The sequence below is a fragment of the Epinephelus moara genome, chromosome 8, assembly GCF_006386435.1.
Source record: "Epinephelus moara isolate mb chromosome 8, YSFRI_EMoa_1.0, whole genome shotgun sequence".
Taxonomy (NCBI): Eukaryota; Metazoa; Chordata; class Actinopteri; order Perciformes; family Serranidae; genus Epinephelus; species Epinephelus moara.
In genome coordinates this window covers 5,300,599-5,316,511 of record NC_065513.1, presented here as the reverse complement: position 1 = coordinate 5,316,511, position 15,913 = coordinate 5,300,599, and the positions used below count along the sequence as shown (strand labels likewise).

At 39.0% G+C, this 15,913-nt stretch overlaps 1 protein-coding gene across 3 annotated transcripts in view; it reads left to right on the top strand.

The window, feature by feature from the left end:
• The first annotated feature begins 4,628 nt into the window (after positions 1-4,628).
• pdzd2 (PDZ domain containing 2) overlaps positions 4,629-15,913 on the top strand; it is a 108,211-nt gene continuing 96,926 nt past the window's right edge. For 2 of the 3 annotated variants that reach the window (XM_050049932.1, XM_050049930.1), the window contains exon 1: positions 4,629-4,941. The gene's annotated coding sequence lies outside the window, so the exon portion shown is untranslated. Of the gene's footprint in view, positions 4,942-13,899; positions 14,100-15,913 lie in introns of all 3 variants that reach the window. The other variant, XM_050049931.1, reaches the window with a different exon arrangement.

Sequence of the window (15,913 nt, the reverse complement as noted above, 5' to 3'; positions counted from 1 at the left end):
ATTTCTTTTGTGGTGCCCACATGATATAAAAACTGCATTAAAAATCAACATTAACTATGCTATAAGGTAGTACTCTAAACTGACCAATAATTGGCGCTCTTGCACCATTTATTCTTTGGAAAATGTACACTTCTTGTGCTTTCTGTGCACGTCATCGTTGTTCAGAGGTTGAATATTGTATTTCAGTGGAAGAAATACTTTTTCAGTATCTTACCGAATGTGTGCAAAGTTAGGCTGGAATTATTTTTAAATTTTGTATGTTTTATTTCCAAAACTTTGTCCTTGTATATATTGTACCATATGTAAAGGTCACATATCTAGTAAAATGACTGTAAATTTTATATTGTATTTTCAGGTTGTTTTGGAATGTTTTTCCTCTCCCAGAATTTGTCACTACCGAAACATATAGTATTATATTACACAGAAAATATATATATCAACCTGTTATGCTTGTTCCTTCCCTTGTCTAAAGATATACATTTTTACAAATTTTGACTGAAGGTTTTCACAATTAAATCTATAAAAATTAATATTTTAACAAATTTCGAAGTTCAAATTATAGAATTCTTCAAAATCTAAATGCAATCTTTCTTTGTAAAATGCATAATGCTGATCAGATTGATTTCAGAGTTAATAATTGATGAAACAGAACATAAATGTAACCGATTAGCACCATAATACTTTAGTTGATAACTCAATATACTTTTTACAAAACACCCAGTGTTTCGGTAGTGACCATTATTCTGTTTTTAAGGTTGCATCATATTTCCTCAAATGTATGCCTCATGGTGGGAATATTACAAAGACAAATGTTTTATGGTTAATAAAACAATTTAATTTTTGAGAGAGTAGAGCAGAGCAGAATAGAGTAGAGCAGAGCAGAGCATAGTAGAGTAGAGTAGAGTAGAGTGGAGAAGAATATAGTAGAGTAGAGCAGAGTAGAGCAAAATAGAGTAGAACAGAATAGATTAGAGCAGAGAAGAGCAAAGTAGAGTAGAGCAGAGTAGAACAGAGCCGAGTAGAGCAGAGCAGAGTACAACAGAATAGAGTAGAAACAGAGCCGAGTAGAGCAGAGCAGAGTACAACAGAATAGAGTAGAGAAGAGTGGAGTATAGAGTAGAGCAGAGCATAGTAGAGTAGAGCAGAGTAGAGCAAAGTAGAGCAGAGTAGAACAGAGCAGAGTAGAGCAGAGTAGAGCAGAGTAGAGTAGAGCAGAGCAGAGCAGAGTAGAACAAAGTAGAGTAGAGAAGAACAGAGCAGAATAGAGTAGAGCAGAGTGGACCAGGGTAGAGTAGAGCAGAGAAGAGCAGATTATAGAGTGGGACGGGGGTGCAGTACTTCCCCCCTTCTCAGAAATTCAGGGGTGTGGCTAAAATCCAGACTCAACCAGAGCATTAAAACTCTTGTGTTTCGGTAGTGACATGAAAACAAGGGACACTATTTTTTTAGCATAGTTTCTCAATTTAAAAATTAATCCTACAATACATCTAAATCTTTCAACTTCTGTTTAAACTTAATCACAAAGATGTTTTAAATTACACTTTTGAAAAAAATATGAAAAATGTTTTAAGTGATATTTACATGAATTGAATTTTAGAGGTCAGGGTTAGGGACAGCTACTTCCCAATAGAAAGTACCCTATAAATGGTGACTGTGTATATATTTAGCTTATCACTTTTTTCATTTAATGTCCTGGGTTTAAATAGGTCATAACATAATCTTTGTAAATATCTATGTCTGAATACTCTTGTTATTTTTGTTGTTGTTGTTTTTTTTGTTAAGGGACAGCACTTTGCACACAATTGGTAGAATGTGTGTAACAAGACAGGTCCACCTTTACCAGCATCTGCAGCTTCTAATCTTGTGAAACATTACCTTGTACTTACAAAAGTGCATTGCATTCACCAAAGGAAAAAAAAATCAAATGTGACTTCTTTATGTAATTATTATGGTTTATTATGTCATAATTACGGGATTCGAATCTCCAAAAGAAGAAAAAATGATGTCATAGTCACATGATTTGGATCTCATAATTATGAGAAAAGTTCTAAAAAACGTACCCCTTTTTAAGTAAATACAGTATTGCATCTGAACAATGGAGTAAACAGATGGAAGTTATACTTAATTGTCAGTAATATGCATTCTGCTCAATAACAATATATCAATCTGTTATCACAAAGAGTGGCCCACACAGATTTTGCCAACCTTGCCCTGCAATAAGCCTATTCTTTGTTGCCTTCTGTCACAGCCTATGTGACAATGTGTGTCCTGGCTTTCAGTACCAATATAAGGTCTGACAAGGTCTTATCACTTCTTCTTAACATTCGGTCCATGTGTCTGGAAAACAATGTTACAATGCTGGCTTCTGATTCACCCACAAAGCCTTTTATTTTATGATGTCACTTTTCTAAAGTGTATCAAAATGATACCAGAATTTCTAATGTAAATGTATCAATCAGAACTATTCTTATTAATGCTAATAATAACAATGACGCTGGTGTGGCTGGTGTATGTCTTTCTAGCCTGATAACACTAGGGGCCTCCACTGACCAGGAACCAGTAGTGTGGTTAGAGAGCGGCTTAATAACTTGATGAAACACTAACAAAATCTTACAGACAATGGATATGCTAATTTGAACTGAACACACTCTCCCTCATGGGTGTGGTCCTCACCAGCAGGGGGTGAGGGTTTGGGGACAGCCTAAGCTGGGATCACCACCGTTATCCTATTATTGAAGTGGGGAGGGTAGAGAAACAGCAACAGACTCAGTCTTTATGCCCTCTTGCTATCCATCTTTAGATGAGCGATGGTGCTTCCTGCCAGATGCTTGGCTTGGTGCCACTTCTCTTATTGTGCCCATCAAACTCATATATGCCTATGTGCACGTGTTGACCGTGCATACAAGCCTGTTATTCCTGCCGTTTCTTACATATCTCTTGTTTCTTGTTTTTATATATGTATATATTGTGTTATATATTATTGCACATTGAAACTTTTTTCATGCACACTTAGCATTTATATTTATATTTTCTATTTCTTTATGCCTATATACAGTATAAAAGCCACTGTAACGTGTCCCAATCCCTCCCCTGGGGGGAACAATAAAGTATTTCTGATTCCTGATTTTCTGCATTAAAACACATTAGCACTTCTGCAAGCCACATTTGTTTGTCTCGGCTTGCACCTGTGCATTACTGTCTAGCTAAGATAGTATCTAATAATGTTATTACTTGGGAATAATAAGAATGATATTAATTGAGAATTAATAGAATACAGCTCTTGGTGTCCTCTTGATATTGATAAGTCCTGATGGTTGAAATTATGATAAAATCATGATAAATACTGAATGGGTGATACTCAGGAAATTGTCATGGTTGTTAATGCCAGAGCCTTTGTGATCATGTAATGTGACCTGTGTAGTGGACCATTTTTGTTTGTTTGTTTGTTTTAATAATATATGATTTATTTAACAAACATAAATACATTAACAATATATACAAACAGAACTCTCCATGCCAGGGGTACATATAGGGAAAAAAAAGAAAAAGTAAGGGACTGTTCTTGACGCATCAGAGGGGCGGCTGGAGTGTGACTTTATTTTGTTTAACCATCCCTTAAGCAAAAAATATTTTTCTTGAGCTTCCCTGAGTGACCATAAATTAGTAATTAGATTTTAAAAAATATACTCTTTGATGATTGAAAGTTGAAGACAAAATCCTGAAATTAAAAAAGCCTTGGTTTTTCCACTCTTGTGCATGCTGGTTAATTTGTGCAAATGGTTTAGTTTTAATAAAATTTTAAATGAAGTGTAGAATAAAGCGATTTTGATGAAATATCACTACTTTAAGCTTGGATTTGGTTATGTATTTTTTGTGATAGAGCATTTGTCCTTTATGATATGACCGAGGACCATTGTTAATTTGAAAATCTAATGACAATCAGCATTAAAATAAATGCAAAATACAGCCATTTTAAGTTCTATGCCCTCTCTTAAGCCAAAATTAAAAAACATAAGTCCCTCCCCAGTACTTCAAAAATATTTGATATGTCTCCCCCTTTTTGCACCACCACCTCATAAGTAACAAACAGACTCTAATAAAGATTCAGAATGCTGTCTCACTGATTCACATGGAATTTCTCAAACAGTTATTTTTTATTACCTTTTTATTCATTATTATTGTTGTGCCACATGGTTGTAGTTCTTGATAGAAAACTGAACTGCAAAATCCTGTTTGGAGTCTGTCCATCACTTTCGGTAGATGTGGAATTTTCCCCAATGATAAAATTAAGTGTAGGTCGACAAAAAAAAATGTTTTTCCCCCTCATAACTTTGAAAACACATGAAAATATCTTTATCCCATAATTTAGTTTTTTTTTTCTTTTCTTACAAAGTAGAACACTCACCCAAAATATTCTAATATACATACAACGATAGTAGCCTCATCGCTATCCACGGGGGCCTGGTTGGTCACAGAGCAGCAAACAGTGTGGGAGGAAGTGGTGCCTGGGAGGCGGAGTTCAGGGCAAAACAGCCGGCTCAACAAATTGTGGACATTTTGACTCCGCCCTCCGCAGCCGAGACTGGGGCGGCCGAATGAAAGCTCATCAATTCCCTAAAGCCTATCACCCATACCTGTGGAGAAAGAGAAACGCAGCACACTGACTCCTGTACTTTGAGACATTATTTTCGCTTCTTGGGTGGGACTTCCTGCAGTGGATATCTGTTGAATGGGGTTTCCAATTCTGGAGCCACTTTTTTTTTCTTCCCAAGCTAAGCATACGCTACTTTATTCTTGCACGGATTTAACCGTTAAGACGCGTTTATAAATTGTGAATGTGGAGTTTTTGGTGGACCAGACCTCGGGATCAGTAAATGGAATCTTGTAATGGTTTGACCTGGAACTGGGAGCCTTCGAAGTGCATGGCCATGTAGTCCAAAGGTAGGGTGGACTCTGCATGATATTTATGTATCTGAGACTTTATGATGCAGTCTGACCATATTGGAATATAGAGTAATAGTGAAGCGAGTGTAGCTACTGGTAGCTACAGTGTAGTTATTAGGCCTAACGTTACAATTCCTATCATAGTGTTTTAAAAGTCCGTGTTTTCCACGGGGAGGCAGATGAATAAAGTTAGGACAGGCTACAATTTAACTTCTTGTCACGATGCAAAAGACACGCATCGTCAACCCCAAACACTGGAGTCTGGTTGGTTCCATTCAGCTTTACTGCTGGATCTGCTGTCTAGATTAAATATGACCTTAAATGTGAATAAAACGTTTCTTGCGTAATTTATTTAAGAGAAACTGTTCCGTATTAATGCATTCCTCTGATAATTACAGCCATGTTATAGGTGGATAAAGGCAAATAACAGAAGGTAAATGGAGGTATTGCACACAACAACAACAAATGTACATACTAAATGTGTAGTGATGTTTATGTCCACGAACTTGAAAGAAATGTGCAGCAATTAGACAGACAATTAATGACAGAAAAATAGTTCCATTTGTCTCCTCTCTGGGCCCACATCACCATTTAAATGTCTCTTCTGTCTCTTTCATGTTTCACATTAGGTAGGCAAATGGCTTTTAGATCAGTATACCTTCTGCATTCCTGCAGAGGAAACCTCTGCTCTCTGTAACTCCATTCAGTGTTTTTCTCAAGCTTTTTTGGCTACAGCTTCAAAATGACTTCACTATGAAATAATGTGATAGCTTTCACATCTTGAGGCTGCCATCCAGGCTGCACTGATCATTCCTAGCCTACCACCTTAAGGAACCAAACAGAAGTGCTTTATAGTTTAACAGAAATTCTGCATGGACATTATGTCACTTAACATAGTGTATATGAGCCATTAAGTGGAACATGGAGGTGACACTAGAAATGTGAAAGGGCTGGGCCATTCAAATGAGAGAAAACATTTTCCTCTTACCTCTAGTGGTATCTGACTATCACACAGATAGTTTTGGGTTTTGTTTTTACTAAGTATACCTTAGTAAAAACTCCAAAATCTCAGTCCTTCAGAAATCTCCACATGACTGAGATTTTGTTTATGTTAACATAATCAGAAAGATGACACTTAAAAATTAATTTTTTAGTTTCCATTGGGACTATCTATCAGACAAATAATATTATGTGGTTGTGGTTTTATTGTAGTTAGGACTGGGCAATATGATGAAAATCATAAATCACAACATCTCTGACCAAATACCTCAAAAGTGATGTTGTGACAAAACTGTAGGGTTGAATGTTGGTGCTTTTGTGAAATATTTACACAATAGAGTGCTTCCAGGCCCACAGGAAAGCCACTACGCCTTGGAGCAAAATATTCTCAGTTGCGGTCTTGCCGTATTTCTGGTATCAAAAAACCCATTCAAAACCCATTGACTTTCAGATGAGGGGACTATTAGTACAAAAATATGAACTAATTTCCGGGTTTCAGGACTCATTCCTGCAGCACTCTATGATTTTTTTTTTTAATCAATAATTAGCAGTAATGTAGATATAATGACTAAGTGGGTAAAGGCAAATAATACCCCTGTGTAAACATGTGTAAACCTGCTAAAAATAGGTGTGTCATGTCAGGGTCAGGCCAGAAAACAGGCTAGTAAATATTAGAAAGTAGCAAGAAGGTCCTGTGAAAACTTTACGGTGGTTAGTTATTTTTATTTATTTCATACTTATCCTGACTCTCTATTATAACTTGGTGCGGACCAATTTGGATCAATGTGTGAGCGCTGCTTGGGTGAAGATGGACAGTATTTGTGGTGGCACTTCATTGTATCTTGCTGGTTAAGGGGCTAAAATTAGTGGGGCTTAATAGAACAGCAAGGACAGTCTGGTATGTTCAGGAAATGACATCACTTTACTTTAATGCAGTCTTTAAAACCAGGAAAAGACAACACTTAAGGTATTACAATATCCAAAATCTAAGAAGAAATAGTGTCGTGTCATATCATGATATTGATGTAATATTTATATATTGCCCAACCCTGATTTTAGTAGGTGAAATATAATTTTGTTATACATTCTAATGTGGTTATGTTGGTCAAATTATTTTCGACTCTATAAGTAACTGTTTTTCTTCTTAAGTGGAAACTATTTTTGTTTATTAAAGTTCTGCTATCAGACAGCTTTGGGAAGACAGTCTAGCTTTGGTTTGGTCTCTACCAAGTCCTGAGAAAAATACCTGTCTCTATCTGCTAAACGCTCCACATGTTCACCACTGAGCCTTTTAAAGTGTCTTTGTGCTGTTTGATGCTGGGCCTGTAATGATGAGTGGATTACAGTTTGTCCTTCTCTGTGAGTTTGTAACTATTAGTGATCCCTTTCATTCATAGACTTTTCATTCAGTATTAATATAAAGATATCTTGATCTTTGTACACTTGTGCACAGGCTGAGACAGCTTCACAATGATCTTGAAGAAACACACAAGTATAAGTATTAATTGGGAAAATTGGTTTATTTTCCCTTTCTTAAGTTTTGGCAGTGGTGCTCTACAGTCACTGAATGTGTTTTCAGGCTGTGGCTGGCCTGCCCTCAGGGTTTCTGTGTGTGTGTGTGTGTGTGTGTGTGTGTGTGTGTGTGTGTGTGTGTGCGTGCGTGCGTGCGTGCGTGTGTGTGAGAGAGAGAGACAGAGAGACAGAGAGACAGAGAGACAGATAGACAGAAATGGAAAGTAAGGGAGGAGAGTTGTCATATGAAAACATCAGCTTCCAGTCTGCTGAAAAGTTTTAGCTGTCAGGACCAGGCTGGATGGGAATGGATCGGCAAGGGTCTAGTGCTGGCTTAAGGATTGGTTTATTTTCCCATGTCTGTATAAAAACAGCAGTCAGGTGTCCATAAAAACATTAAAACTGGTTTTACTTGCTGCAGTCATTCCTCCTGTTCACACTGGTCTTTGGGATATACTGGCATTATTCCAATGAACGAGATGGCAGAAAATATCCACAGTCAAGTCGCATTCTTTAATTAAACTGACAGCTCAGAGACACTACAGCTGTCTGAGCTGAGACAAATAAAGTGATTATCTTTCAAAGGTACAGTTACACTAAACATTACATTAGCAACCAGTATGAACAGGAAGAATGATTTCAGCAAATAAAACTGGTGTCAGTGCACATGTGGGTATTGTTTTAAGACAGGCTTAAGAGATTCATTTTCATTTTTCAGCTAGGGCCAACACGGTTTAGAGGGAGGGACACTGGTTGCTTCTAGCTTACTATCAGAATGCAAGTTCTTACAAGTGCACAGCACAAGTGTAGTCATGTCTAAGCAGAATATACGTTTCATATATACAGTCCATGATCCGCCCTTCTTGTAAACAGATATAAACAAATTCCTGAACTTATTCTATACATTCATAAGTTTCATAAGTTCACAGGTCATAAGTTCATAAGTCAGTTAGTTTTGAGTGTTCTGTTGTGTTAACAGCAAAGAGGATCCTTTTAGAAAAGGTATTCAAAACGGACCTGCATTTCTGACTCTGGCCTCCATAGGGGTTACAGATTCTCTTATCATTGCACTCCCACCACCCCATGTTTTGGTCCCCAAAAATTCTGTGGCCTTCCTGAATGTCAGTACATAGGCCTACAGATTCACCCCTAGGTATCACAAATTGCAGTGAAGATAAAGTATCTTAAGGTAAATTTGTTTTAATTTGAACTCGGTTCAACTTGTTTCAGTTCCCGAGCTGAAGGATTCCACCTGATAAACAGAGTCAGGACTGAAGCAAAACAAAAGGGGTCTGAAGGAAAACAGGGAAACACCTGGATGCTAGTTTTGGAATGAAACTGTCTATCTGACACACACACACACACATGCACCCAGCTGTGTTCAAGATGCACACTACAGAGAGACTGTTGTGGTCATATTTACATGGCGAGGTGAAAATTCACTCGGTTTCAAGACCGAATCAGCGTGCTCTGCTCCCTCTGCACACCGCTCACATAAACTGCTGACAGCAGCTCACCACAGCCTGAAACAATAAATATCTCTAATCCCTGGCATGTTCTAGTTCCCCTGTCCAGCCTCAGAGCCCTGAATTAGTTTCACCCCCTGACAAACCATCTCCCATTCTACATGGTTTATAACAAATTTTACAACTTGTTAAAGAGAGGAGAGGAAAATGCTGATTAAATAACTTTAAACCAACTTCATCTTGACAGCCTTTCTTGGGTAAAACGTGTCAGACTTAATTGAGCCTGTTCAATCTACAGAGCCCATTGGCCTTCTTTGTTTGTGTGGTGAGCTTTTCCCATCGTAATTGATTTGAGCTATGGCTGGGCGATACAGGCTTTAAATGATGTTGCAATATTTTAGGCTATATCGCAAATACAAAATATTTATCTTAAAATTTTGAAACTCCTCCAAACTACTGTAGACTACTAAAATGTTAAACTACTATATAAACCACTGTTATAATACAGTTAAAGTACTGTTACAATAAAGTTAAATAAACTTTTGACACAATACTGTTAAAGTACTGTTAGAGTTAAGTAAAGTACTGTTACAATGATGGCAAAAAAGAAGTACTGTTGGAATAAAGTTAAATAAAGTACTGTTATAACAAAGGTAATTAAACTACTGGTATAATACAGTTAAATAAACTGTTGTAATACAGTTATGTGAGCTGCTGGATATAAGCATTTCCCCACAGGAAAGGTTTTCTTCTGATGACTCTTCCATGAAGGTCATATTTGTTCAAGTTGCTGCACAGTTGCACCACCACTCCAGAGTTTGATAAATCTTCCTGCAGGTCTTTTGCAGTCAAACAGGGGTTTTGATTTGCCTTTCTAACAATCCTCTCTGTGAAAGTTTTCTTGGTCTTCCAGACCTCAACTTGACCCCTACAGTTCCTATTAACTGCCATTTCTTAATTATATAACGCACTGAGGAAACAGCTATCTAAAAACACTTTGCCATCTTCTTATAACCTTCCCCTGCTTTGTGGGCATCAGTTATTTTAGTTTTCAGAGTGCTAGGTAGCTGTTTAGAGGAGCCCATGGCTGTTGATTGTTGTCAGGAGTCAGAGTTTTTATGAAGCTTTGAAATTTGCATCATCTTTCCTAATGATGACTGTGAACAACCCATAGTCCTAACAAGCTAATGAAGGTCTGAGACGTCTTGAGGTCTTGAGAAGTTGTCTCAAAAGCTCAAATGTCTTGTGGTGCCCAAACTTTTGCATGGTGCTCCTTTCCTTTCTTTTACTCTAAATTTGTACAAAACAAAAATAATACAATAATCTTGATTAAAATGTTGAAAAGCATGTTTCATCTTTAACGTCATGCCTTTTGGAGATCCGTTCATTGTCTACTTACTTAACTACTCACAGTAAAAGAAATTTAAACTAGGGGTGCCCAACTTTGCATGCCACTGTATCTGAACTTTAATCTAACACACACACACACACACACACACACACAGAGTCACAGAGTCTTTTACCCATAGATTTTAATAATACCTAGATACTGGATGGGATAACCTTGCGCATACAACAAAAACAGTTTTTAGTTTCAGTGTTAGCAGAATATGGCCCACTGAATAGGTAGTGTTTCGCCCTGCTGGCCCTGCTTGTATGTTCCTACTCGGCTCATAGGCTTTACATTGTGAAAACGTCACAGATTTTTAAATCACTTTTCTCTGCTCCAGGAAAGTTTTTCACATATTAAACCTCCATTAATCAAAAATGAATAATAGAAAGAATCATAATTGACCTTTTTTGCAGTCCGCGGTGTCCTGTCAACAGCTTTACAGATGTCTCTTTTATAATCGTGGCCTATGGGGTAAGTGCTTTTTGGGCCACAGGGGATTTTTGTTGCAATACCGCGAGTGGTCGCTGGAAAAAAATAGCTGCAAGGCTGAACAGTGTTCCTGGGGGCCTGCTCTCACCCCCTCTCTTGCTTTTAAAATCCCTCCTTCTCATCAGAATCTGAATCAGATTCCAACTATGTTATTGTTTCCCCCTGACCCCTCCTCCCCTCCATGAAATTAGGCTGCCTGGGTCGGATGCTGGCCTGATGCCACAGCTGGATAGCAGTGGTGGTATGTAGATTAATGCACGTAATGCAGAACCATAAGCATGAGTTCCTCTTAAAACCTTTAGTGGTATGCCGTTAGCGACGCATGCAAAGGTGAGAACAACAAGCACATTGGCATGTGATCCAGTTACACTATGACAAACACAAATGAAATGGTGGAGCAAGGAGACCTGCCTGCAGATCGGTCAGCTACAACAGCAAAGGGGAGAGAGTTGTGTGGAAGAGGACGAAGATGTTGTGTCGGTGTTGCTTCATCGTAGTAAGGATGTGAGTAGAAACACTGAACATGCTAACACACATTCGACTGCATTACCAGAGACGAAGAAAAGAAGAAAGAGAAAACAAAAAACAGGCTTCAGCTCCTTATCCCCGCTGCTTGTTGAATGTGACTTTTGCCATCTGGGAAAACTACAAAACTCCATGAGACAGGGACGACACCCATGAGCTAACAACCTACATCGCAATCTTTCAAAAATAGCATTGGCTGGGATGTACACAGTAATTGTCTGTTGGCTGTGAGACAGATCACCACAGCTTAAATCAGGACTACATAAACAGTTTGCAACCTGCAGGTGCAATTTATATTTATGACAGTGCTGTACCACTCTAACTGCAGGGGTGCCAAAACCCTCCTATAACTAAAATTATGTCATTTTATTGGAAAATAACTCAGCAACAGAACAGCCCAAGAGGAAAGAGCAGCTAAATCAGCTGTTCATAGCAATAATTACAGGAATAACAATCTTTGTTGGGAATAAAGTTTTGTTTTATATCTTAAAAAGGGTTTAATGCTTTTAAAGTGGGTTTGAAATGGTTCAAAACATGTTTTGTAAGTCAGTGTCACTAGCTGACTTAAGTGTCTAGACTACAGTGGACCACATTAGCATTGCTTCCTCCTTTATTCTGTAACAATGTGACATTTTGGATGTACTGAAATGGGGCTTTTTGTAATCCTTGGCCATATGGCGCCTTGGAGAAGAGCAGGGGAAAGGGGGAGGGGTGGGATGAGACATGTAGGTCAGCCTGAAACATAAAACAATAAGTATGGAACTAATCCTTGGTATCAAACTGTATTGAAATTTGTACATCGAATAGTAAAGCACCGTGTGCACACCTTGAAAAATACAGTGAGACCTTTAAGTCCATGGATAGTTGTTTGTGCAGTATTGAATATAAAGAGGTGCAGTTGCATCAAACTTAGGGAGTCCTGGAAGGAAGTGTGAAGCATTGAAAGGTGTGAAACGGGACTTAATGGTTTGTATTACATCTAGGGTTGCAGTGATATACAGGTTTTAAGGTATACCGTGATATAAAAATTGACAATTATCATACTGTGTCCATTTCCTATCTAAGATATTTTTCAAAAAATGCAACTTGAAGGAAAATCTCAACTATGTTTTAGTCATTTTCAAAACAGGAGACTTTTTACACAAACTTCCATTTTAAAAAATGGTTTCAAGTTTCAATTACAATAGAGATGTAGATCACAATATGTTGTTTAAGTGCCTTATCATTTTGACAACACTACTATAACCTGATTTGGAAATTACTTGGATAATTCTATTGTAGTTTTGTGGCTCAAGGTGTGCAACTGAAACTTAAGAGAACAATTTAAGGACCCTGGACCTTGCACAAGTTTGCTCCTTAAATATTACACAGTTTAGTTTTTCCTTAGCTGAGGAAATGACTTAAGGGTGTTGCACAGAGGTTTCCTTAGTCACGGAAAGACATTAAGGCATTTGCTGCACTGAAAGAGATTTTACACCAGTAAATTCTACTGTCTCCATGAAGACCATTTGTTTGCTTGCACTTGCGCTTGTGACAGCCTACCTGTTATCGCTATCTAATCCTTCTCTTGCTAGGACAAAAACTTCACCAAAGTGTTCAGCAGACAGGTGAGGGCGTTTAAAAACCTGGTAAATGCACACTGTAGACTTAAATACATGAAATGCCTCACCAATAACTGATTGGAAGCTACATAAAGCCACAGAGCAATCATTAATTGCAACAAGGCTGAAAGAGCGCAGCTTCAGAAAGTTGAGTAATCCAACTTCAGACGTTGAGACAAATTGACCTCTGGTCAAATTTATAATACAAAATAAGTTGCTCATCATTAAGGGTGTCCATCAAGTTCTCCCTGTCGTGGAACACTCTTCTCAGGTTGCCTTCATTTTCCTTATTTATCGCCAGAAACAAAAGCCATAATAATAATAATAATAATAATAATAATAATAGTAATACATTGGATTTATATAGCACTTTTCAGGATACTCAGAGATGCTTTACAAAGAGCAATGTTGCAGTTAAGATGCAGTCAGAGGTACTTTATGTTTTTTTCCTTACTTTGCTTGCTGAGGTCCTCTGTGCAATGGTTTAACAAACAAAAATTTAAGCAATTCCTAAAGTGTAAGAAAAAGATCAGGAGAAAAAGTTAAGGAAACTTAGGGAGAAGACTTAAGGATGTTTTGTGCAACTGATTTTTATTTTCTTCAGGAAACCTCAATTCCGATTTAAAGGTAAAACTTAAAGTGCTTTATGCAACCGACCTGTGTTTTGTGTTTTGTGTTCAACTAATAGTTGTCAATTATATTTCTATGTAGGTGACACTATATTATATGCAAATGCAGACCCAATTAAGCATTCACTGGAAACACTGCAGCACAATTTTAAGTCATATTTATTTCTACACTGTCACTGCAGTGCAGGCTTTATTCTCATTGCAGGAGGAGGAACGTCTGATGACATCATTTTGCATAGTAATAGGCAATGTGCTTCTGTTTGGGAGAGTTTGTAGGGGTTTTTTTTGTTGCATGAAATGGACCTTTGGAGAAATGGGTGTTTTTCTTTTTGTGATAACAGGCTGTCATACAAATGGGTTTTCGGTCCACTAGCTCTGTCAGCAGTTGTTCTGTGGAGAGGGAGATGTGGGTGTGGCCAGGAGAGGAGTCAGGAGTGGTGGGGCAGCCACAGAGGAACACTTCTTCCAAACCTTTGGATGTCCAGGGCTACATTCCAGTATCTCTGTCAGCACCTCATGACAAGGCTGTCATGGCATGCAGGTGAGCTGTACCTGTCAGAAAGCGTCTGGCAGTCAATCTCTATTGACTGGCATGTGGGGCAGCCTACCACAGCAGCAGTACGACTACAGCAGAGTTCTGTAGTTTCAGTGTACTCCTCCAACCCTTTGTGGTGAGTTATGTGCACCTGCACAATGAAGTATGATGTGGAAAAGGATGAATTGAAAAACACAAATTGATATGACCTTTCTCACAGCAGTTGGCCAGTTATCAGATATGTTTCAGATTAAGGACTGCTTATAAAAAGTAGGCCAGATCTATTTGGAAAATTCTATGTCCACACTACTCTGATAAAATCCTATCTGTGGATTTGGGCCATATTTGCTTGTAAAGTGAACACATCCTTTGTTTTTCTAGTTCTAGTATTCTATTAATAAGCATACAGTCCATCACATGCAGGCTGTATACATGTTTGATAATATAGGCAGTATTGTAGAACCTCTCTAATGTGCACTGAGATTTGGGTACATTTTCACTGCTTCTATCATTTTTGGTCATTATAGGAAAAAAGTTATTGCTGATTAGGGATGCATGGTATTGGATTTTTTGCAGATATTCAATATGCCAATATATAACAAGTCATTTAGTGGAAATAACATCATACTATTCATGCATATTCTTATTGTGACTGCCCACCAGCAGATTGAGAAATGAAATGTGATATATCAACTAGATATAGTTGGACTCACCTCCGCAGCACAGGTTCTCAAACCAAACTCCTGGAGAGGGGCTGGAATCTCACATTTTCCCAGGATAAGAGGAATGGGGCGGGTGTGGGGATACTCATGAGCCCCTGGCTGAGCACCACTGTGTTGGGGTTCTCCGTGGAGAATGAGAGGGTCGCCGCGATGCAACAGTGGATTGGGGTTGGGTGAGAGTTAGTGCCTCAAGTGAGGGAGCTCAAGTATCTCGGGGTTTTTTTCACAAATGAGGGTAGAATGGAGCGTGAGATGGATGGGCGGTTTGGTGCAGCTTCTGCAGTGATGCAGGCACTGTGCAGGACTATTGTGGTGAAGAGGGAGCTGAGTTGGAAGGTGAAGCTTTCTATTTACTGGCCCATCTACGTCCCAACCTCACCTATGGCCGTGAGCTCTGGGTAGTGACCGAAAGAATGAGATTGCAGACACAAGCAGCTGAAATTAGTTTTCTCTGTGGGGTGGCTGAGAAAGGGTAAGGAGCTAAGACATAGACATCAGTAGAGCTGCTGCTCCTTTGCGTCGAAAGGGGTCAGTTGAGGTGGTTTGGGCATCTCATCAGGATGCCTCTTGGGCACCTCCCGTTGGAGGTGTTCTGGGCATGTCCCACTGGTAGGAGGCTCATCTGGCATGGGAACGCCTTGGGGTCCCCCAGAAGGAGCTGGAAAGAATTGCTGGGGAGAGGGACATCTGGGGTGCGTTGCTTGGCCTGCTGCCCCCAAGACCCAGCCGCGGATAAGCAGATGAAAATGCATGGATGGATGGATGTGCAAAACAAGAAAAAGCATGTTAGCCGAATCTGATTGTCGCCGATATTATCATGCATCCCTGTTGCTCTGATGCAGGCGCACGGCGGAGTTCCGCCACACACACACACAGGTGAGCACGCTAGAGCGGCTCGGGCCGCATTTTCTTGACCAAACCTGACCCCGAGCCCGGCGCAGTTTGTCAGCTGACAAAGTTATTGTTATGGACAGTGTGTAAATAACCATCAACAGACTGCTGTTACGCACAGACAAACAGCTGCTCGCACAGCAGCGTAGCACGGCACTCATGAGCTTGTGTTGAGTTCAGGCGTTGTCACGTAAATAACAACTTCCA